Below are 25,285 nucleotides of genomic sequence, written 5' to 3'. Positions count from 1 at the left end.
TATAAAAATTTCATTTGGCTCAGTACTTAAAGGTTTAAAACCAACATTCCAAATGAAATGAAAGCAAGTAATGTATAAGTAAGGAATTATTGTGGGAACCATCCACGCCGACTCCTTTTGACATTAAAGTTGTGTTTTATAATGGGATAACCAACGATAGAAATTTTGACCCATTTTCATCAACAACTCTGATGAATAAGAGAATTCAGAAACTGAAAACCTATCCAAATGTGTTTCCTGAATAAATCAAATCATAGCATTTTATGTAGGCCCTACATAGTCTTGATTACTAGATTATAATTTTAAAAAAGAAGGTAACTGTTTTTCCAGACCTTGAAAAAGGTATCCGAATTAAACTTACCAGAACAGGAAATGACAAATCATTCTGTCCTCCTGTTTTGTCTGGTGTATGGAAATAGGGAAAATATATGACTCAGTTCAAAGCAGAGAAATCTGACAGAGCTCATTTTTCTTCATTCATGCATCTTTTAAAATCTAGCACAATATTGTCCTCTGAGAATTCAAAATGGAAGAGAAAGGGTTAGAAATCTCTTTCCAGGCTCACTGTACAAGTAAAGATGATAACAAAGAGGTAATTGCAAAATGAGGTCACTGATACAGCAAAGTGAAAAATATGTTTTTTATTTAGTTATTTATTTTTTACATAGAGAAATGTTTTTGTACCTAGGGTAATTCTCTTTTAAACATTTTTTAATACAATATTCTTTCTATTATTAGCTCTTAGTCATTCTTGATTTATATTATATTAATGTGCTTGATATAGAGAATAAAGGGATTATGGATTTTTGGGATAGTAAAATCAGAAAATAATAACATCTAGAAGATGCCCAGTGTAGCCCAATAAATGGAATCTCTTTCGGAGGCTGCAGTCTGTAAATACTTAATTCCTCTTTTCCTCTCCCAAAGTGGCAACATGATTTTCAGTGATTTTTTTTTGTACTTGTGGGTTGGTTTTCAAAGCTTATTCAACATCTTTAGCAACTCCCAAGTATTCATTTTGTGTCCACTTTGTAGGTTTGGAAGGTTGGAGAGTCAGAAAATCAGTCAGGTCAGTTGGGAAAATTGGAAGTTGACTGGGGTTTTGAAAAATAAATTATAAAAATCTCAAAGAATGACATGAAAGGAAGTTTCAGGTAGAGAAGACTGTGTATGAATCATGAAATTGCAGATGTTTATAGCATACAGGAAACACAAAGCAGTCTACTCTTCCAGGATTCTGAACACAAATAATGTGTGAGTTCCAACAGGCCAGGCATCAGCAGTCAGTGGGTACAAATTGTCTCAACAGTAAAATATGTGCACAAATTACCATTGCTCCTACTTTCCATTTTCTTGACTTGGCCCGCTCAAGGCCCGCCCACTTCAAAGCCTTTGGCAGTTATTCTTACATGTTTTTAGAATGTTTGCCATTAATTCTTATATAAAAATCTTCTTGTTCTTAACAATGAGTTCTAAATAAGAGCATGAGCCACATGAGAAATCTTGTTTTTCCAGTTTTTTGTTTTGTTTTGTTTTGGATCTCATGCTATTCACTCCACCCTCTAATTTTCTATCACTCCTTGGACCTCCATGTAAAACCCAATTCTTATTTCCTTCAGACTTCTCGTGCAACAGTCTCCATATTATGAATTTATGCAGGTAGACTCTAGGAAGTGTCATCAAACTCAGTTTTTGCAGAGGTGGTTTTGAATCCCAGATTGGTTCAAGCTGTCAAACTTGCATTCTATCATATCTCTTCTATTTTTGCTGAACAATAGCTCCTTGCTACAGGGAAGTTCTTGCTGGCAAACACAGTTACCAGATATCAAGTTTGTGATCCTTATGTAGTCAGATAGTTTTTGCCTGAGAGAGGTCTGCTTTTTATTATTATTTTGACTACGTGATTTACAGAAAGTTTTTAAACCTTTTTAAAGTTCAGTTATGTTATTTGAAAATTAGGAATAACACCACCTACATCACAGATTGTTTTAAGGATTAGATGAAATAGCCTAAGCAAAGTGCACAGCACGGTAGATAATGTGTAGTAAAAAAAAAAATTTTTAAATGCCTCGGTATGTATTAATACAAGGACTGATGTTTGGAAAGATGTGCACCAAACTATTTTTCAGTGGACGGTGAGACATCAGGGCTTTTTACAATCTTCATTACATTTTTTTCCTGTATTTTTTTTTTTTACAGCAAGTAATCTATTTAATATGAAAAAATGTGTATATGTATGTATATATGTATATATATATATATACATATATATATATAAAATTAAAACAAATACATTAATATAGGGAAAATATACTCAGATAAATATATTTTATTTTAGTATATATGACTCTCTTACATTTGAGCTCAAATACACTTGGTGATATCAATGAATTATGAGTCACTTATACTTCTGAAAGAAAACATCTATTTATTAAATGGAGAATTTTCAGTCACTAGATCTAAGAATTGTATCACAGTAGAAGAACATAGCAACCAGTCATAATTTTATGTATGAAGAAAGAGCCTCAGGTAGTCAAAATGGGTTATCTAAATCCATCCTAGTGGCTAAAGTTACAACAGGAATAACTTCCAATCAGTGCCCTGCACCACATCATGTTTTCTTACCACGTTCCTACCTCTGCCCCATGGTACTCGACTAGGAATACATAATTAGCATTGGTTGAAGTGGTATTTTAAGACAGCATAGAACTCATACCTGAATGATGCTTAATTACTAACCTAAAAATGTGCTTAACATTTTTTATACCATAGATTTTATATTAGTAAAATAGTATGAATTTTCAAACAAGCTTCTAGTAACAGGTGAACCCTACTGTTTGTAAGTTGTTCAAATATATCTAGATGAAGGACCTAGTGTTACTTTGCAGTCTCTTGCTTCGTCTAATTTGTCTTATGATCCTTCAGATGACTGAGTGACGCACATGGAGGCCTGCTTTCTTGACGAGTCAACCAGAAATTGAATTTGTCAAACATTTTATACCTTCATGTCTACGAAGGTTAGTTAGAGACTGAAAAGTGACTAATAGGAATTAAAATGAAGTACAAATCTATCTGGTACCACATATAGAGTAATTCAAACAACAAAAACTATTAAGTTTTAGGAAAAAATATATTTACCCATGTACAAAAACATTTTTCTCTTCATTATATGGTAGTTATAAATTTATTAGCTATAACCTATATCTCTGATGTATTTTAGAGTGTTATTTCCTATTCAAGTGGTTTCTCATTTCACATGTAATTTTTCCTCAACCCTAGAACCCCATGTACACACCTTATGCCTAGAAAATGATCTTTTAGTTCTTTATGAGTTTTATTTAAAAAGAAATCTATTGCAGGTAATTATAGCTAATTTTTAACATCAATAGATAATGTTTAATTCTATAAGAGCTAGAAAATAAAATAGTTTACATCTCATTAAAGCCCAAAAGAAGACGAAACAATTCATAAAGATTAAATAAAATATTTATTAAAAATAAAAGGAAAAATGCCTGATAACATCACCAGGTATTTCAAATTGGAAGGTGAATGTCTATACTTTAGTAAATGCAGAACGATTTTCTAGAAGGCCTATTGCTTATTTCAAATCTTCTCTTTCTCAGCTGTTCAGGGGGAAATGACACTCTATTGTATTAAATGCTAAAAGCAATGGAAGAGTAAGACATTTTAGCATCAAAGATGACATTTGTTGTCAAAAAAAATTGATATAGTTTTATATTATTACTGCCTTGTGAGACAAAGGACTTAAAGATTTCTAAATGTTAAAATTAATTTAAAAACCAGTGTGAAGACCAGTGGCATTGGGAGTCTGGTGAGCTGATGCGGGATTTGCTTCATGGCTCTGCCCTCTCTAGAATACAGCCTGGAAGACTGACCTGACTTCTCTCAAATTCTCTGTCAGAGATTATGATATGTATCTCATAGTTGTGAAATGAAAATTTGAGTTATAGATAGTCATTACTGATTTCACATGTACTGTGTACCAAACTCTTTTAGACTCTTTATCCTTATCAATGTATTAAATTATAAGTACATTAGATCATAATTATTACTATTTTACAGAAAATGAAAGAGGAGTTAAGCAACATACTCATGGTCTCACAGCTAGTAATTGTAGAATCTATAATTTAATCCAGGTAATATTGGTTGAGAAATCATGCTCTGCCATTAGCAATAGAGCTGGCACAGAGTAAATAAATGTTCAGTACAGGGAGACATGAAAGTACTTGTTTGTTACTAATTATTAGACTGTGAGTCTCTTAAGAGAAGAAAACTTCTGTTTATCAAATGTCTTTATTTTTTGCTTTGACATTATATTTACCTAACTTGTTTCAAATCCTCAATAAATGCTTGAATTATATAATAGCACTAAATGTAAGTTTTTCTCCTATTAACTTATTGGTTGAATGAAAATAACAGTTATTTTTAAAGGGAATAATTGATATGATTAACTTCTTTGTTATTTTTAAAAATATGCTCATGTGGCCAAGGCTGAATTACAGAGATATAGGTTGAAAAAGATAAAGCTGAATGAATTTTATAATATAATAGTTTTATCTTTTTCTCCACATACTTATAATTTTATAATGAATATAAATTTTTATGAGTGCCTAAAACAATACAACAATACAACTTTTTAAACTTTTCATTGGAATAAACCACTCACTTTAAAGCTAACATTTCTAATATAGCTGGTAGTAGTCATTGGGAGAAACATATATTTGAAGAATTAAGGATTTGGTCAAAATGTCTGTTTTCCCTTTGTATTTAATTTGCATTTTGTAAGTAATCCTGCCATCTTTAAGATATGAGGAAAATGCATTTAGAGATCTCAGTAATATATAAATAGTCTTTCTGGCCAAAAAGAAAAAAGATCAAAACAAAGTCATTCATCAGTTGTCATCTCAGAATGCAATTCCAAGATATCTTTTAAACAACCTTCTCATAGCAGTATTTTTTTAAGCAAGAGCATATTTAACTGTCTTTTGCAAGTTCATCATTTCAAAATGTTGTTTTTTAAACATCTAATCAGATAAAGGAAGATGTAAGAGAGGCACCTTTAATATACCTTTTTAAGACAACTGCTTTGGAATACTATTAAGCCTAAAGGGCAATTCAACATTTTTCTTTCTTGTGCACTCATGGAACAATAGAAAAAAATAATTATGAAAGGCTTTAAATTTTTTTTTACCTATTTATACTTAATGGAGATATTTACTAGAGTGGCTCCTTGATTCTTTTAGACATAAGGAAAATGTCCACTATTCATATGGTTATTAAAGGAAAAGCTTCCATTCAATTTAGTAACTCATAGACAGCAAGGGACTATCTATGTGAGTTCAGAGGTCCTAATTACGTGGAAGGTAGAGTGTCAGATTGGTGTAATTCTGTGAGCACACGTATTTCATTTTACTCTTGAGTAAATTTTCCCACGATTTAATTTATTCCTCAGTAAAGTAAAATATCATAATGTCAGGACGCTTGATGGCTCAATTCAAGACATTTGTGTAAATGGGAGGGGCTAGCACACAGTGAAATCAAATTCCCCATCTCTCCAGGTCAGAGTCCTGGTTATAGCATCAAGAGAATTAAAAAACTTGTAATTTGATGAGATCTTAATGAGTATTCCTAGGCTTAGGTCCATTCTATCCTCCTCCCACTTTCTCTCATCCCAAGCGCTACAGGTAATCTTTAGATCCCTTTTTAACCTCCACCTAAATACTTGGGCATGTGCACCTCAGAAATGTCCCTGAAATACCAGGATCCATTTATCTTATGCAAAAGCACTGAGCCCTGGGTCATGTTGTTATCTACTAAGAGTGTACCCTGGTAGGCTAGAGAATTTAACAGAGGGAAGAGGTTCGAGGAGGCTTCATTTGGCAACAGTTGATAGATGTTTAAGTGGAAAATTTAGAATTTAGAATAGATGGGTAATTCATACTAATTTTTTCAGACTACCTACTATGTTCTAGGAGTTGTACTAGAGACACAAATAAGTAAAACATAGCCCATCAAGAAAATTACCATTATAGAAGTGAGTGTAAATAGATGAATGAACAGATGGGTGTAAGACCAAGTGTTGAGTGCTGTGATAACAAGAATTTTTAAATTAAAATGTAATATAAAAAGCTTTTTTAAAAACTAAACTATGAACTAAAAATTAATGAAAAAATAGGAAAGTCCCGGTTTTTCCTCTCACTTTTATTTCACCTCACCGCAATTTTTGGCCTATAAAGAAGGAACTGAACTAGATAATTTCTATTTAAGTCCCTACCAGCTCTAATTTTCTATGTTTCCTATTATGTCGCTGCTCGAATAATTTATCTGTTTGTCTATCTAACATCTATCTATCTATCTATCTATCTATCTATCTATCTATCTATCTATCTATCTATCTATCTATCTATCATCTATCTATCTAATGTGAATACTACTGAATCCTAAAGAAATGTTTGAAAAGATTGATTTGTTCTATATAACCATAGACATTTCTCATTATAACATTAATATACTCCAGATGTGCTTTTTGATTTTTGTTTAATAGAAGATCATTAACCTAGATGTTCTATAGTAAAATAAAAAAGGTAGATGAAATTTGGCCTTATGCCTCACAGCACACAGAAGCTATTATTGAAGGTACAATAAAGCATGTCCTATTATGTATTGATGCTGTAATAAAATTGCAGGGTTTGATCACCAAGACACAGATTCATTGTACACATTATGAGATTACTTAAAATTATATTTGTTCCTCCACATGTAGCCATATAAGCCTACTAATATATTAGAATCAGTTCAACTAACATCAGCAGGAATAGTGGGAGCATGGAACTAACAAAATGAAGAGTGAGATACTATTTTATGGAAATCACTATTTTTTAAGATTACTGCCAAACTCTTTTTACATAATCCAGTGGTCTTTTCCACAAACTCCTTTCCTCCCTAGAGATACCATCTTAAATGCATGGCATTTTACCAGTACAAAGAATTTTCCCATATTTAAGATAATATTTTCATCCCTAAGTCAGAATCTTTTCTTTATTATAACCGTTGATTGTTCCAAACTCTTTGAATTCAGCAACTGTGTCTTTTTTTTTTCTGGTATAGTGGGTAAACCTTATTACAGGCTAAATAAATGTCAAACGAATGAGAATGTTGATGAATAATCATGTAAAATAAGGCTAGTACTATGCTCACTCTATTAAATAAATGTCTATAATAAAACAGTTAAAAATATTTTCATTCACTGTCTTCTTTCTAATACTTACAATCTAAATCAAGAAATCTAAACGTATAAGCAGATTTTTTTCAAGCAAGTTGAAAATTTTTCTTACTCTGCCATTAAGTGTGAAGAAAATGTATTCTGAATTCAAGCCTGAGTACCTCAGTCTATCCCTCATGTTTCAGTAACTTGTTGTATCAATTATGAATTCCCTTATTAAACCCTCATTCGTCACTGTTTTTGTTTTCATTTTTTAATTTCCCTTAAGGGTGAGTAAGGTCACCCTCCAATACACCCACCTTCATGCAAATGAACTCACACACCCCACCAGTAAATAAAACCCAAATTAGCACTTTTCTTCCACTCTGATTTCTCGAAACACCCTCTCTGTTTCATTCCCCCTTACTACCAATCTTCTTGATAGAGAACTCTACGATGGCTGGTCTTTCTTCCTCACTAAACATAAGTTCGTTAATTGTTTACCATTTGAATTCTGGCCTTATCACTCTATAAAATCTATGTTCCCAAATGCACCCATGACCTCCCAAGCCACCAGTGTTTTCCATTGCCTCCTTGGAGGACCGACCGCTCCTTTTTATCTTATTGCATCCCTTGGCTCTCCCTTTGGCCCTGTATTTCTTCTTATGCTGATCCTTCTTTGCTGTGATTTCTTCTACTTCTATAGGCTTTTCCAAAGTTTTCACCTTCAGTGTATTTTGTTCTCAATATTTCTCCTTTAGTACTTTTTAGTACTTTTATTTTCACCCAAGACTTCAGCTATGTCCTCTAAAGATACCTTCTGAACGTACATCTCCAACCAACAGCTCCCTCCAGAACTACAGATCAGTGTTTGTTGCTCATCTGGGCATGTCCACCTGACTATCTCATTATGAGCATAAATCACTAAACATGGAAATGACTAAACTCATCCTCTATCCCATATAGTTTGTGAATGACAAAACAATTCTCCCAATTTCATCTACTTCAGGTGTTAGATTGAAAACTTTTCCAAAGCTGCCTTAGTTTGGGAAAAACAGCACAAAGTCATACTAGATGTTTTATATTTGGAGAAAATGTATAAACTAGCAATAATGATCTACTTATAACATCACAACATCAGTTTTATGGACTACCATGAAATTGTCACACCTGATTGGTATTTGGTTTAGAATATGTAGATATAGCTATAAATATAGATACAGTTGTAGGATCACCCCTCTAAATATACCCACCAACTTGTAAACAAACCCACACATTCTAGATAAAAACAAAATCAATACAGCACTTTTCTTCCACTCTGATTTCTCTTTAAAACACCTTCTCTGTGTTTTGATGTAAATATAGATAAAAAGATAATTATTTGGTAAAGTTCCGAAATATTTTCAAAAACTTTAAAATTCCTTAAACATTGGAAAAAGTAAGGAATAATTATTATAAAGCTGGTAGTTTCTATGCTCACAGTGTGAAATCATCTGTATCTTTATAATTCTTAAAATGGGGTGACATCGACATATCCGCAGGACTGATAGAAGAAATGGGGCGGTACAAGTAAGTTAGTCATGTTTGCAAGTATCAAAAACTAGGTAAGACATATCAAAAACATAGTTTCATCTTTGACTCCTCTTTCTTCCATCCATTCATGAAGTGCCCTCTAATATCTCTCACAAACAAAAACAAATCCTTCTTCTTTTCATGCTCACGTTTTTAATGCAATCCCCCTTTGTTCCTGTGTAGGTAACATGTATCCTCTGTATAGTCTGCCATCGTTATGTACCTAGTTATTATCCGCCATTATTTTCTTAATCACAGAATATCGTTCTGCCTCAAAACTGTCACTAGATTTCTGATCTTAATTTGTCTGTCAAATTAAACATAAGATATACCCTAACTAAGGTTTTAATTTGTAAAACAGCATAGTAGTTAGGCTGAATCTCTGCCTCAAGTTGTCTCTGGGTTCAAATGTTCACATCAATCATTTATCAACAGTGTGATATTTCAAATTACTCATTTTTTCTGCATCTCAGTTGCTTTATCTATTAAGTGGGGGAAAATAGTAGTAGAGCTACTAGCTATAGTCATAGTAACACATTTCCTGATGTGATACAGTGGTTTTAGTTAGCCCATATAAACTTTTTCCTCACCGATGTTAATTTTGGGGTGTTTTAAGCATTATCTACATAGCCTTAAACATTTGTTAAGAGGGTAGGCATCATGTTAAATGTTCTTACTACAAAAAAAAAAAGTGCACGCTAATTTTTAAAGCCCTTCAGAGGGTCTTTGGAGCCTCATCAAGCTGATGACTTGACTAAGCTCATCATTAGGTAAAAATGCATTGTTTAACAATATGACAAATTTATATTCATGTAAACATTCTAAACTAACTAGAAACTTTTTAAAAAGTAAAACAATGATAGGGCAATGACTATGGATTTACATGATTTAAGTTTAAATCACGTATTAAGCAAAGATTGATGAATATTTTTTCCTATTTATATTAACCAAAGGTAATATAACTGACTGGATAAATCTATGTTTAATCTATATTTTTTTTTAAAAAGTAATCATCCAATTCAAAGAGTTAAAGAAATATCATTATGAGGGTTCTATTTTTCTTTTCAAAATTTGGTTCTTGATAATATAAAATTAAACTAAGAAAAAATGGTTCGCTCAATAAAAAATAATTTATACACTGTAACATCTTCAACTGAATGAATATATGCAGAAGAAAAAAATATAGTTCAATAACAGTAAGACTTTTCATGTGAAGCATCAGTCAAACTAGACTGCTTGCACATCATATTTTTATTCGCATACTCTCAGGATTCCAAACATAGAGACAATTTCACTCTATGAGTATAGAATCCATTGCCTCAGCAATCATAAGCCCCAATTTTTTTCTCTCTCTAAGCAATTCAGAAGTTCTTGGAAATATTCTGAAACTCTATCAACATAATTAGCCACTTTATTTTTTTTTTTTACAAGTTTCATAGAAAAGCAGCAGTGGATCGTTCATTCATTTGACAGATATTTCTTAAGTGGCTCTCATGTGACAGGCAGGGATTTAAGGCTAGAAATCTAGCGTTAAATAAAAAGACAAATACCCAGTTCATATTAAACATAGAGTGTAATGGAATTGACTTTTAGACTAGGGTTGGTAAAAATTAAGTGTATTATGCACTTAAACATTTGTTTAGCTTTGTTAAGCTAAACAAAGAGCTTAAATTTTCAAAGGTATACAAAATTACTAAGCAAATTTTCACTTGATAAATGTCGTAACCCAAATTAAGTGAACAAATCACTACATAAAGGCTAAAAAGGCTAAATTTCAAGATAAAATAGTTCAGGAAACTGCAACTGGTAATACAAAATATGATAAATGTAAATTATTCAAATTTTGCGGGGCTATACCTGTTTTACAAGGCTATACCCTTAGCCAAATCCAATGTTAAAACAGATAAAAATAAAATGTTGTTTTTATATATGTCCTTCAAAATATGTCTTTCAATTTTCCCTGTCAAAATAACAAGATGACCAGGAGATATGCAATTTCAACTGTTCACACTAAGTAAAATGCTCAGGTTAACAGGCACTATGTAAAGAAACAAGACTTGCCAAAAGAATAAAAAAATCTGGTTCTAGTCTCAATTATGCCATCATTTCCTATCACTTACCTGAGTAGCACTGTTTCTCATTTTGTAAAATCAAAGTTAGACTATAAAATATGTGTGTAAGTATGACATTTGTAAAATTTCAAAAAATAGGAGTTTTTGTTGCAGCACTATTTATGATAGCCACGTTATACAAAACAAAACTAAATGTCCATCGACAGACAGATGAATACAGAAAATACGTATAATGAAATACATATAGTGGAATATTATTCAGCCTTTAAAAAGGAAATCCTACCATTTGTGACAACATGGATGAATTGGGAGGAAATCATGCTTAGTGAAATAAGTCAATCATAGAACAAACACTATAAGATTCCATTTATATGATGAATCTAAAATAGTCAAACTCATAGAAACAGAGAATAGAATGGTGGTTACCAGGGGCTACTGGGAGAGGGTAATGGGAGCTGTTTTACAAGTGCTATAGTTTTAGTTATGTAAGGTGAGTTAATTCTGGATATCTGTGGTATAGTATAATGTCTAATATCAGAGGTGCTGTATTATTCACTTAAACATTTGTTAAGAGGTTAGATCTCATATTACGTGTTCTTACCACAAAATGAAACAAACACAATAACAATAATAACAAAGGCACATAAAGAAACTTTTGGAGGTGTTGAATATGTCTATTACATTGATCATGGTGGTAGTTTCATGGGTATGCAGATTTCCTAACTCATCAAATTATGTACTTTACATATATTTAGTTTTTAGTATCAATTATACATCAATAAAGATGTTTAAAAATACAAGTTGACCTAATAAAATTATGAAATTATATAAACATTTCAGATCAGGAATACTGACACATTATCTGGAATTGCATACAGTGACCAACCATTTTCTCACCTCCCTTCTCTGCATAGAAACTCACCTTACACACATACACTTTGGTTAGTTATTCTTTCATATTTTTCTGATTTGATTTGCAACCATCAAAAATAACAAATTTCTACTCTGCAGTAGAAAAAATTAATTAGCACTTTAATATATGGATACAAATGTACAACACTTTATACAGTGAAATTTGAATCTAAATGTTCAAGAAGTCACTGAGTTTGCATTTCCATGCTAAGATTCAGAGAAGCAGACAGTCTACCTTTTTTGCTCAACATTTAGCTTGTCTCATAAAAAATGGAGACTTGCCTATGTTTACTGTCCTAAAGCAGATTTTCCTCTGTTCTATAATTTCTATGATTAGTATATTTAAATATAAACACCTTTTTAAATTAATAGAAATGTTACTCTAATGTATCTTAATTTTATGTGCTTTTAGAACTTTAAAAAAACTCCTTTTTTGTCTTTAAAAAGTAAAGTAGCTATACTATGAGCCTCAAGGAGGTAAACTAAGAATGCAGATCGAGTACTCCTAATTTCTTATTTCTTATTTTTATGTACTGTTTGGAGGAAAAAAAGATTTTTCTTCAATATGTAATTTTAAAATTATTTAGTACATTATGTGAATACATAGAAAGGGTTCAAAAGTTCCAAAGGTGATAGTAACACCTATTATGTAGATATATTTTAGATGATTTTTATAATACACATTATAGTTTTTTTTTTTTTCAAAATTGAATATCACATTACCCAGTAGATCAATATGGGAACTTTAGATCAATTTAGCAAGTAATTTCCAATGTGAGTATTATAAATTTTGTCAGCTTTAGAAAACATCCAAACCAGAAGTGCTCATTATAATTTGAAGTTATATAAATGCTATACTTTTGCTGCCACCAATGAGATTGTACCACACTGCCTGAATTTAGAAAAATTATGGTTCAGGGATAGTAATAGGGGACTGAAAACGTTCCTTTCTCAATAATGGAGGAGATGGAAGTTGAGTCTCAGAAGTTTAGGAACTTTTTCATAAATCATAATAGCACATTAAAATGTGATATATAAATTAAATTAAATTTAAATTGCTTGGAATAAATTGTAAAGAAAATTCCATAGAATGATATTTTTTCTGCAAGTTTATCTTGTTTAATTTGTGAGAATATATTGTCAGGAACCTACACATTTCTCTTTAAAATTAAATTTATAAAATCTTCTGATTTGCATGTAAAGTCTATAAATCAATAAATCATTATTATTTTTATCCATAGTACTACAATTTTTACTATGACAATTAGTTATAATAGAAACAGAAGTAGTAATATGGTGCTAACACCAAAGAATAATCAACTTCATAATATGAATAACACTTTAAAATGCCAGTATATATCTTACCAATAATGTTTTAAGACTCTTAAGTCATTATAGAATTGTCCTAATGATTTAGACTTGATATATAAGGCATCAAAAAGGACCGTACTCCAAAAAATTCTAGTGTCTTCAATATCTCCAATAGTTATGATGGTATAGATTTATGTTATAGATTTATCTTACCATTTTGAAGTTACATTTTTATCCTGAGTGAGGATACCTGGTCGCAAGTTCTAGCTCTGGTATGTAACAACTATTAGTGGAGTTGCTAACATCACTGAGTCTCAGATGTCCTGCATACAAAATGGAATTAACACTTACCTTGCCAACTTTACAGAGATGTTGTGAGGATCAAATGAGATAAGAACTGTGAAAACAATTCATAAATGCCAAAGTGATATGTAAATACATTTTTTCTAACTTCCTTAAGTCTATTAAATTATATGTTGTATTGAGCTATATTTGTTCTCCTAAGTTTTTCATTTTCAAGATTTAACACATGATCATTTCTTTCCCTCCCAGAAGGAAACAGCTAGTATTCTTGGATTGTAATTTGTGAGTTTAAATCAATATTTAAAACTTTTATGTTTTATGTATCTGTTGAATCCAAATATTATTTTATATCTTCTTGGCAATATATAAAAGCATAGATGAGAGAATTGGTGTGTGTGTAAAATATTAAATACACTATTACCTATATATATTATATATAGTAACATGTATTATTCAATATATACTACATCTCTATTAAAATAAATAGCCCATTGACTTAGATTATTTAAAAAAATTTTTTTGACTTAGATTATTGACAATAAAATGAGTTCCCAAAGAAAACATCTGAGCCTTAAATTTGTTACAAATTTAAATTATGACTCCAAGAGTATTTTAACAAAGGCAATTTTATCAACTATCAATTGCAAATTAAACAGATCTTTTATTGAGAAGCCTCTCCTTTTTGTCTGTCTATGCACTGACACAATAACAGTGTATGAAAATGCATGAAACATTTTCAAACTGGTTTTCCAATAAAATATGTACAGTATTTAGAGTCAACTACAAGAATCACTACTAACTTTGAGAAAAATTACAAAGGTACAAACACACAAACGTAGTAGGGGAAAATTCTACATATTATCAATAAATATTTTCTCTTGTGATATATTTAGGAAGATTATTAGTTATAAGAAAATTTCAGTAAGCAAAGCATCCACTGGCAGAATTAGACAGCCCACATTGTTCTATAAACAATGAATGACCTTTATTCCAGTTTACTTCTGGTGAAATGGAAAGCATAGCAATGCACTTTTGATCATGTGAAGTCCACAGGATATCTCTGTTAACTTTCCTGCTCAGTTTGTAGATAAACTTTGTTTGCCTTTTTTTCCCTTGATAAATCAGAGTGATTAAATAGAGATAAATATAGTGAGAGTATGAACTTTAAATTCATGTCAATCTGGGTTCTGTAATCAGTACTGCCTCCAACTAGCTGCAAACATATGTAAGTTACTTAACTTCTCTGATGTTCAATTTCCTCACTTATATGATTACATGGTGCAAGAATTAAATGAGATAATATGTGTAAAACTTGTAACATAGCATTTGGAAAAGACAGTGCTCTATAAGTGGTAATTGTTGTTGTTGTTGTTGTTGTTGCTGTTGTTGTTATTATTATAAAATTTAGAAAAGTATCAGATCATTTGTAAATATGAGAATTAACTAAACAAATAGCTTTATTTGAGTGAATAGAAAACTATGTTTTCTATAGAATAATTTGCTGTGAAAGATGTTATTCCTTAAGTAAATATGTAATGAAATCCCAATACTATATGATAAAATTTTATAACTAAAAGATTTGTTTCAAAAAATGCACGTAGAAAAAATAATACATGGAGAAGGTCAGAATTTTTCTGAAAAATAAAGAGTAATACAGGGAAGGAATTACCCATGCCCAACAACAAAAGATATTATAAAGCTACATAAATAAGTTTGGTATGTGCATATAAATACATACAGCTAAACTACAAGATGAAACAGAAAGTCCAGAATATGAATGTGTATGTAAATATAATATAAATTCAGAATATAAAAAGTTAGCATTTTAAATTAGTGAGAAATATATATAAATCAAAAATGACATTGAGTTTGTCATTTGAAGAAAACATGGTTTTGAGGAGAAAAGTTTGATTTTTATTTTCTATATGCCAAAACAAATCTTTTTTCCTACATGCAAAAGTAAATCTTAGAACAATTATAAGTTTAATTGAAAAATAGTCCTTAAAAATAATGCGATTATTAAAAAATAGACTGATTTGAAAAGACCATATAAACTTGGTTTATAAAGCAATGCATAAAATGTTAAAGCCATTTAAAATATATACATTCGACTATGTAAAAATATGTAAAGTTGACTATATAAAAAAATGTATAGTCCTATATAAGACTTAAAAGACTATAAAGGCTATGAATATGGGGTAAAAGGGAACACTTTTCTATCTCTTTTCTAACCTTTTTTTATTTAATTACTTTTACTGTACACATGTATTACTTTTTAAATAAAATACAGTTATAACAATATATTTTTAATGTGGGCTAGAAGTTAACTTTTCCGACTTTACTAAACTAACGAAATTTAATAACTCAAGAAAATATTAGCTTTGATGATGAACATAGTCTTTTATATCTTAATAATCTTTCTGTTCTTTAAAAGGAGGCATTTCAACATGTCTTTTTGTTTTTAATGTTTAAAAACACTTTCCTAGCAAACTGAGAGATTTATTTTTGCAGGGTAAAAATATGACTTGACATAACTAATGAATAGCACATAATGTGGCACTATTATGTGGTAGAAAATTTAGTAGTAATGATCTAATGAGATATAAAAGAAAAAATAAATTGAATAAGCAATATATGTGTTGGAAGAAACGAGAATTTTAATGATTTCATGATCAGAATAAATCACTTTTTTTAAAGAATGAAGTAGAATATAGGCAAAGCTGTATGAGAAACAATAATAATTAATGATTGGTTGGCTATTCAACCTCTAAAGTGAATAAGAACAACAAAAAGAAAGAGAAATCCAAAATATTTCTGTCCAGGTTCTGTATGTATCACTGTTTAATTATAATAAATGATGTATGGCCATGTCATCCCTCCAGTACTTATAATGAGTCACCAAAAGTTCTAGATTGAGGGTTCTCAATTTAAAGGTTTAACAAATTTGCAAGTATATTTTTAACTGATATAAAGTAGGTTAGACAGCTGTGCAATGCATGGGACTGTCATACAAAATGAAAAATTGTCCTGTTTTCTTCATAACAATTAAAAGCAACAGTTATGACACTTTGTACAAAGTACAAACATGGTACTTTATTTTATTTGAAACTTTATTAAGACTTTTATACTAGTTTGGAAAATGACATCACCCAATAACAATACCACTAGCAGTGTCTGATCCACCAGTGTCACACATCAGTGTCCTTCAATCTGCCTTCGTAGCTATGTGTTCATGGTGTTTCTACATATAGAGGAAGGCATCTGACTATTTCTCTATGTCTTGTAGCACAGCGCTGATACAAAACTTGCCCTTTGAAACACATATTTCTTTCAAAGTCACTTTCCTTTTATCTTCTGTTTTATTTTACAGATAGAACATTTGGTTGATATATTTAAACAATATATGTGCTTAGGTAGGTAATACAATACTAAGCATATTTTTTTCTAGAATAATTTAATGTGATTACAAACCATTGCTTTTAAAGGGGGATATTAGGGATGACTAAGTTGAGAACTATAGCTCTAGACCAAAGTTGAAATGGTCTGTCTATGCTTATTATAGAAGGCTGGTGGTCAAGTATATTCTTTATTGATCTTACTCTGTACCAGTCTCCTTGAAAGTTCTGAACTTCCATTCTCATGTAGAACTCCAGTGGGTAAAACAGTGAAGGGGAAGATAGTCAATTATATTGTGGTAAGTTCTTACAGTGACAGATGATTACTAGGATTAGTGGGTTGTCCATATTGTAAGGTATAAAAATGTCAATCTCTATATCGTACACCTGAAACTAATATAACCAAACACAATATTGTATACCAACTATATTTAAAATTTTAAAGGAAGAATAAATAAAGATCTTGGTTAGGAGGACAAGGTAAACATGGACTTGTTATTCATGTAATCTCTTCAGAACATTCACTATACTGACCAACGTTTATAGCAAATACAGGCGCATGACAGTTAATTCATCAGTATTATATCTCTATACAATGCAAATAGTATATGAGCAATATGGGCATAGACTGCTTTGTATTCTAGAAAATTATATTTTATTATTTTTCCTAAAGTGTAAAAAGCTAAATATCACAAAAGAAACTTTAAAAATATATATGTTATGTTCGTTACTTAGATTGGAGTACTTCAATATTTCTTAGCTATACAGTGTCATCATATTTTAAAAAACAATAAAGTGACTATGTGTTCTAAATAGATAGATAATGCCAATTTATTTTGTTGAAAAGGACATAAAATGAGATTCATATTATAAGACCTAAATATTTTCAAGAAGCTTATTTCATAAATAACTTGCCTGCTGTGTATTGCAACTGACACTGTAGGCATACCAAGCACTAACCTGTTATTTACTATAGACCCATTTTGTCATTTTGAGGGTACAGATTCGAATATGGCAATCTTCTTTCCTTTCTCTGCTTCACTGCATATATGACTTCCCTTGGCTAAAACCATACCAAAACATACACGTGAATGTCATAAGTTCTGACAGCCTGGGAGCTGAATGGAATTCTATTAACTCATCTATGAAATTAGAGAATTATAAATTTTGATGAGTATAGATTGAGCCGTATGCAAAGCTTACTAAATTAAATAGGTATCTTTTTAATATGAGCAGATAAATCCAAGTAAACAATTTAAACACATGGAAACATACTGATAAATTGATTGACTATAAGAACTTTTAAATAAATATATATTTATTATATACTCTAGTAATTCTATAACCTACTAAAACTCATCTGGAAAATAGTATGACCACTCAATGGTGCATCTTGGGATCAATTAGCTATTTAGTGTAGGTAAGAAGAAAACATCACAGATGATATTTAAAACCATTAGATAGATGACTATGCTCAAGGACAAGTGTTAAATAAGAAGGGGCTGAATGTTGGCTGTTATAATACAAGAGGGCAGAAGAATAAATGGAAATCTGAATGAAAGGGATTTGAGAAAACCAATCATGTAAACTGTGCCAAGGAATCCAAATGCTGAAAGTCATAATTAGTTGGATTATGGAAACCCAATAATTTTCCAAAATTTTCTCTGTAGCCCAGATCTCTTTTCTGAATCCCAGACTTACCCAGTTATCAAGTATAAAGCTCCATTCTGATACCTAATAGGCATTTCAAACTTGATATCCAAAACGGATCCCCTGCCTTTCTTCAGCAAATTGTTCCTCCTGCCATCTTCTCCTCAGGATATGGAAGCTCCCTCCTGGAGTGCCTAAGAACAAAAACCTTGGGACTATCCTTGACTCTTCTAATCCATCCCTCAAGTCCTGTTAGTTCTATCTTCAAAACCTCCAGAAATCAAGCAATTTCTCACCACCTTTACACTTGCCACTCTAGTCTAAGCCACCATTATATTTTATTTGGTCTCCCTGTTTACATTCTTGTTTCCCTCCATTCTATTCTCAACACTGAAGCCAAAGGATGACAGTTAAAAAGTAATTCAGGTCATAGCATTATTGTTGAAAACTCTTCAATGCCTTTCCATATTACTCAGAAGAAAAAAATAGCCAAGTTCCTTCCAAGGGCAGCTCTACATTGTCTGCCCCATCCCACTCTCCAGGACCTACCTAACACATCTGCAAGCCAAGCTGTTGTTTCTTGAACATACAAGTCCTTCCCTCAGCTCTTTTGCTTTTGTTTTTCCTTCAGCCTAGAACATCCTTCTCCCTAATATCTATTGGTGTGATCTCAATCAGGTTTTTGCTCAAAGCCTTCTCTGAATACCCTATCAAAATTCACCACGCCTTTTTCAAATATTCTATCTACCTTTTGTGATGTATATTTTTCCTCAACAACTATCACTATTTAATATACCCTATATTTTACTTATTTATCTTGTTTATTGTCTTTCTCTTCTCACTAGAATGAGGCACAACAGGGAATAGAATTTTGTCTCTTTTGTTTGCTTCTGAAACAGTACCTAAAATGGCTACTAGAAAGATAGAATATTCTGTGACTATTACTTGGATAAATGTTGAAGGATTCGTACTACCTGGGAATCACCTGTCTTAATCATGTTTGAAGAGATCCTCCCCCATTTCTGGATTTATACCCTGAGCCTTGTTTTTTAAATATCTCATAAGCTTTTAAAGGGCCTACAAAATTTAACTTTTAAAAAACATGTCAGTATTCACATTTCAAAAAAAAAATCAGCAGTGTCAAAATTAGTAAATGTTTCAACGAATGTCTATATAATATGACAGTAACTCAAATCACACCATTACATGTACATATAATGAATAAGTTTTCATCATAAGAATAAAATAATTTTAGCAAACTCGAGATTATAAAAATTATAAGAACATCCTTTAATTTCTTTAGGCAAGTCACATATTAATGGGGAAAATGATACAATTTTGTTTATTTGACATTTTTATGGGGCTCACAAAAATAAGAGGGGGGTCTTTTAAAGTGCTGTCCTTTACTGTCCATGTCTCCAAATTCTTGGCACAGTAAGACATTACTTTATTGTTTTACTTTACTGTTCCCTTTCTCTCATTTTCAGCTCTAATAATAATGTACAGCTTAATGTTCCCTGCACGTGCTGACCCTCAACTCTACTGGGCCAGCTGACTCATATTCACTCTTTAAAATCCTGCTCAGGCATCCGCTCTCCCAAACATTTTTCTCATGGACCCCCTGCCCTGTTCTAAGAGAATAGAACCAATTTGGCTCCATAAATAGCTTATGCATATTTACAGCTCTTCACTAGAATCCTTCCTCAGCCTATAAACCTTATATAATCTGAATTTTGCCTCCATCTCCAAATTAATTGCCTATCACTCTACTGCTGATATATTATGCTCCAGTGTCACTAGTCTGCTTTTGTAATCTAACTAATTATAATATAAGAAACTTGGTCCTTTCTGGTCTTTTCCCCTAGAATGCTGCGTCACTATATCTTGGTATGGCTGGCTCCTCAGGTCTCAGCATTTATGGCGCCTTTTCTGATCACCTAATCTAAAGTAGGTTTCCTGCTTCATCTTTGGGCATCATAATGTTTAATTTTCCCTAACGTACTTATCACTCTGTGATGTGACGTTTTGTTTGTTTATTTCCTATACACATTTCCTTACTCCCATCTAGAATATAATCACTATGAACCAGAAACTTTGTCCTGATACATATAATAGGACCTGGTACCTAATAGGCTATGAACAAATACCTGTCAAATAAATGAGAGAATTCATTTACCATTAATATTGATAAGTTTATGTGTCTTTTACACAAATTAGTAAGCTTCTAGGAAACAGTAAGACTATGTCTCACTCCTCTTTTTATCCCCAACAATATCGAGCCTAGAATAAATTAACTATTTAGTAATTGTTTTCAAATGAATGAATCATCATAAACATCCTCACCAGAAGCTCTTACTTTCGAGTCATTGTAACTAGAAATTTTAAAAGAAAATATATTTAGGTGGAATCTCAGAGTGAATCTCTGAGCAATCAGACAAAGAAAGTTTGTGTTACCTTAAATAACTAAGCATCATGGCTGAAGCAGTAATTCTCATGACATATTGTATGCTTCCCTATATTTACCAGCCCTCACGCAGTTAGGCGGAGACATATCACTTGTTCTGGCCAATGCCAACAGTAACTTTGAACTGAGGCAATGCAAAGACTGTGTGCAAATCTGTGATCTTCCCATGCCTCAGGAAAAATATTCACTTTAAGTCAGACTGTTTCCATCAGAGCCCTAGCTCATATGCACTGCGTCTTGCTCTACCACAAGACAAATTTAAAAACTAAAATCTCTGTTTAGATTAAGCTCTCATAACTATTACAGAGAACCTTTCTTACAGTCGATTACTAATATTTCACCTGGGAAACCTCAAACAGTATAGGATATGAAATAAAAATTCAAAGTGAGGAGTATGGGATTTCAATTTAGCATTCCTTACATCTAATCCTCTTAGATCTATTTCTCATTAGTGAAAAAGAGCGCATCAAGCAACATGTAAATAAAGTCATGTTGAATAGAGATGAGCAACCAACTACTTGTCTGGGAAGTTCTTGAGCTTTAGAGAGCAGGGTGTAAACACTAATTTATTTTTGACTAATAAAAGGCCTTATATTTTTGGGAAAATAGAATAAAAGGGAAAACTTTAAATAACAGAATACATTTTTACTTATATTAGCCACTACAAATATAACAAGACTGAGCAAATTAACCATACTATCAACATTTTAAAACATCTCTTAAAAAATGTTTTTGCTAAAAACTTTTTCTTTCAGCTGAATATCACAGTCTGAAATGTAATAAAGTATAATTTGAATTCTTATGAAGTAATTGAAAATGAGGAATATTTTTAAAATAGAGATCTTAATTCCTCCACTCTTGCATTTGTTCTTTGGCACAGTTTTCTGTGCTCTTCTCTTGAGCACAGTTTGAGGAGGCCTAAGTGGCAATTTGGCCCACTTTAAGGCTTCCAGATTGTTGGATGGAATTTTTATATACTCACAAAGCTGAAAGAACCCATATAAAGATTCCAGTCTACTTTAAGAATATCATGAAGGTTGTTAGTTAAAGGTATTTCTAGTTACTTATTTTAGATATATTAAAACTGTTCTCAATGGTCAATTAAGAGAAAGGTCTTCAAACATAGTATCAATACATAAATAATGTCACCGAATGATACTCCTGATAATAATGAACATTTTAACTTAGATCAGTAGTCTTCATAATGGTAAGTGCTTATACAAGGGAATCACAATGTGATCTAAAAATATGTGGGGAGAAAATAGCAAACATATGTTTATATTTATCTTTCATAATAGAAAAAAGAAATCTAACTTTTCTAATAGATAGAATGACACCGAAGCCTTCCCTGGATATGTAAATCAATCATGCCATTTAAGTACACATGTCATATATAGATATCATATGCAGTTCACGAAGACTCCTGAGGGCAGGGAGGACCTTGCCTAACAGCCTGTTATACCTTTGATAACTTCATTGCTTTAAGGCATACTATGTGATTGCATGAGCCCAGTTAGGTGGATTTATTATCGTTTATGTCATCTAATTTTAAGAAAACTAGCATTCACAGGAGGTAATTGGCTTCAAAGGATTCCTACAAATAAATCACAGATGAAAGATGTTACAAGTACTAATAAAATACAAAAATGACAAAGCTGACAGTTTTTTGTTTGTTTGTTTATTTTCTGTTAAGAGTGACCTTGTAGCTAACTATCTTCCAAAGTATAAATCATGACAATTTAATCCTGACAAGATTCAGCCTTCAGAATTATCAAAAAGACTAGTGGATTTAAATATACTAGGATTAACAATGCTCCTTAAATGTGGCACTTTTATGTTTTAAGCACTTAAAACTTGTACTACAAAAGAATTACATTTTTTATTTTATAAAATTTTAGTTGATTTAAAATTTTAAACTGAGGCAGTATCAAACACTTTTCTGTTAAACACAACTGTATTTTTTTTTTGGTAAGAATATATTTTACATTAGCTGTTGGAAATACAGCATCTGAATTGAGATGTTCTGTAAGTATAAAAATATATACCATACTTCAATGTAAAAAGATATAAAATGTCCCACTAATAATTTCATGTTGATTTCATCTAGAAATGATAATATTTTGGTTGAATAAAATATTTGGTTGAATAAAATAAAATTTTTAAAATTAATTTTGCCTATTTGTTTTGACTTTTATCAGTGTGGTTACTACATAATTTACAGTTACATATGTGTATTACATTATATTTCTATTAGACATCTGGTCCAGAAGCAGTAAGTGGTGGATAGGGAGATCTATAAAAGGAGAATTTAAGAGAATAGGTCTATAACTTTTGCAAGATTTAAGACGAGAATAATAGATCAATTTTTCTAACATATAAAATGTGTACTTATGCATAAAATTTTGAAATAATGTGAAGATATCTTTAATTGGGATTTATTGAGCTCTATGCAACTACTATATATCATCTGAATTATACAGAAAAGCTGTATCCAGTTAACTGACATGACATTAAATTGTAATTACTCAAATTTAATTCTATTTCAGAAAAATAGAAGGCTTTTTTTACTTCTATATAAAGTCTGGTCCAAAAACAAAGGATGTGAAAAAGAAGGATAACATAGCAAGCTGATCTTTTTAAGAAAACGATAGGAAACAACAAATTTGGGTTATTGATTATATGATACCATTATAAAAAAAGAAACCTAAGTAAGTAATTCCTTCCTCTTAAAGATAGCAGATGAACTGGGCCAGCCACAGAGAAGCTCTTTTTTCTCCAAACCCACTGACTCAGTCTACCTGCACTAGTGAGTGAACAAAGTAAATAATCAGTAGTTTTCTCATACAAAGAAATGTCGAATTAGAAAATTCACCTATAGAATACACACATAGCATAGAAATCCATCTCTCTCCATTGTTTTATTTTTAATCATCCTTGCCCCCACCTGCTCTGTGTCTGGAAGATCCCTCTTCCTGAACTCCAGTAACAGGTACAGAAAAGGAAACCCATGGAATAGATGATTGCAGGTAAATAGAGCACATCATAATATGGGGCATGAATAAGTTTGAATGACAGGATTTTCCCTGTTTCTTTTGTAAAGCATTTCACCACAGAATTCTATAATTGCCCCCTGAACATGAAATCCCACATGAGAAACTTCTTTTGAAAAAATTAATGCCTAGAATACCTTTAATTTCTCTGAAGACTTGTCATGTTTCACAGCCCTTCTGATATTAAGAAATAAGTAAAACTTGGTAGTTTCAATCTCAGAGCCCAAGTCAGCATTGAAACCTTTTCAAAAAAAAATTTTTTTTTTTTTTTGCCTTCCTGGGTCTTCTCTAGCCCTGATTACTTATATCTGAATATAATTTTATTGTGTATACTGAATATAATTTTATTGTGTATACTCATGTAAGCTGTCATAAATACTTTCTAGAAAATGAAAGGGTAAAAAGATTGGCTCTAAAACAAAAAAGTCAAATATACACTCTGAAAAATAAATTTCTTATTGACTTTAAAGAGATAAAATTGTGTTATTTTCAAGAAAAAACCACCATCTAGTAAAGCAATCTTTTTATTTATGTTAAAATGGAAGAATCTGTATTTCCCCCTTGGCTTTACAAAAGAAAAGCCTTAAGCTAAACTCAGAAGCTTAAAGAATTCAGAGCCTGTTATATATATATATATGTATGTATATGTATATGTATATATATGCATATGTATGTATACATATATGTATATGTGTATATACGTATATACATATATGTATATGTATGTATACACATGTGCATACATACACATATACACACATATACATACATATATATACATATACATACATATACATATACATATATACATATACATATATATACATATACATATATATAAGCTATCTTTTCTGCAATATTATATATATTTCAATTCAAAGAGAGGTGTTTCAACAATATTTTCATGTTTATCTAATGTTCATGATTATCAGTCTTTTCAGTCACATGCTAAGCAGGAAAGAAAATAATGCAAATATTAAATGCATGGTAAACGCAGAAATCACTAATCCATTTAAAATTAATTGTAGCTTTCGTGTGTTATAGTTCCAGCATATCGGGCATTTCTCCAGAGGATCCATGGACTTTTCTTGACTGCCACCAGAGACAAAGTATTGCTTTTATCAGTAAGACCTCACTTCATATGTGGGACTATACATGAGGCCTGGCATGCACATGGTTAGTACTCTTTACTACCCATTCCCTCTATTACCAGCCACTCTTTCTACCTACCCTATATCCTAAGACATTAATATCATATCCAGAGAAGAGGACAAAGAAAGTTAATGTGTATGCTTATTGATGACTTTTGAATTTCATATGTAGAGCACTCTGTC

At 31.3% G+C, this 25,285-nt stretch overlaps 1 protein-coding gene and 1 long non-coding RNA gene across 15 annotated transcripts in view; one reads left to right on the top strand and one right to left on the bottom strand.

Moving 5' to 3' along the window:
• The window catches only part of NLGN1 (neuroligin 1), a 957,494-nt gene that overhangs the window by 378,185 nt on the left and 554,024 nt on the right, over positions 1–25,285 (bottom strand). The window lies entirely within an intron of this gene.
• The window catches only part of LOC120604400 (uncharacterized), a 149,911-nt gene continuing 139,153 nt past the window's right edge, over positions 14,528–25,285 (top strand). For both annotated transcript variants that reach the window (XR_005653324.1, XR_005653323.1), the window contains exons 1-2: positions 14,528–14,617; positions 24,996–25,127. This is a non-coding gene — a long non-coding RNA (uncharacterized LOC120604400). The remainder of the gene's footprint in view (positions 14,618–24,995; positions 25,128–25,285) is intronic.

The sequence above is a fragment of the Pteropus medius genome, unplaced genomic scaffold (assembly GCF_902729225.1).
Source record: "Pteropus medius unplaced genomic scaffold, Ma_sr-lr_union100, whole genome shotgun sequence".
Lineage (NCBI taxonomy): Eukaryota > Metazoa > Chordata > Mammalia > Chiroptera > Pteropodidae > Pteropus > Pteropus medius.
Note: the sequence above shows the minus strand (reverse complement) of the source record. Positions and strands in the feature narration are given on the sequence as shown.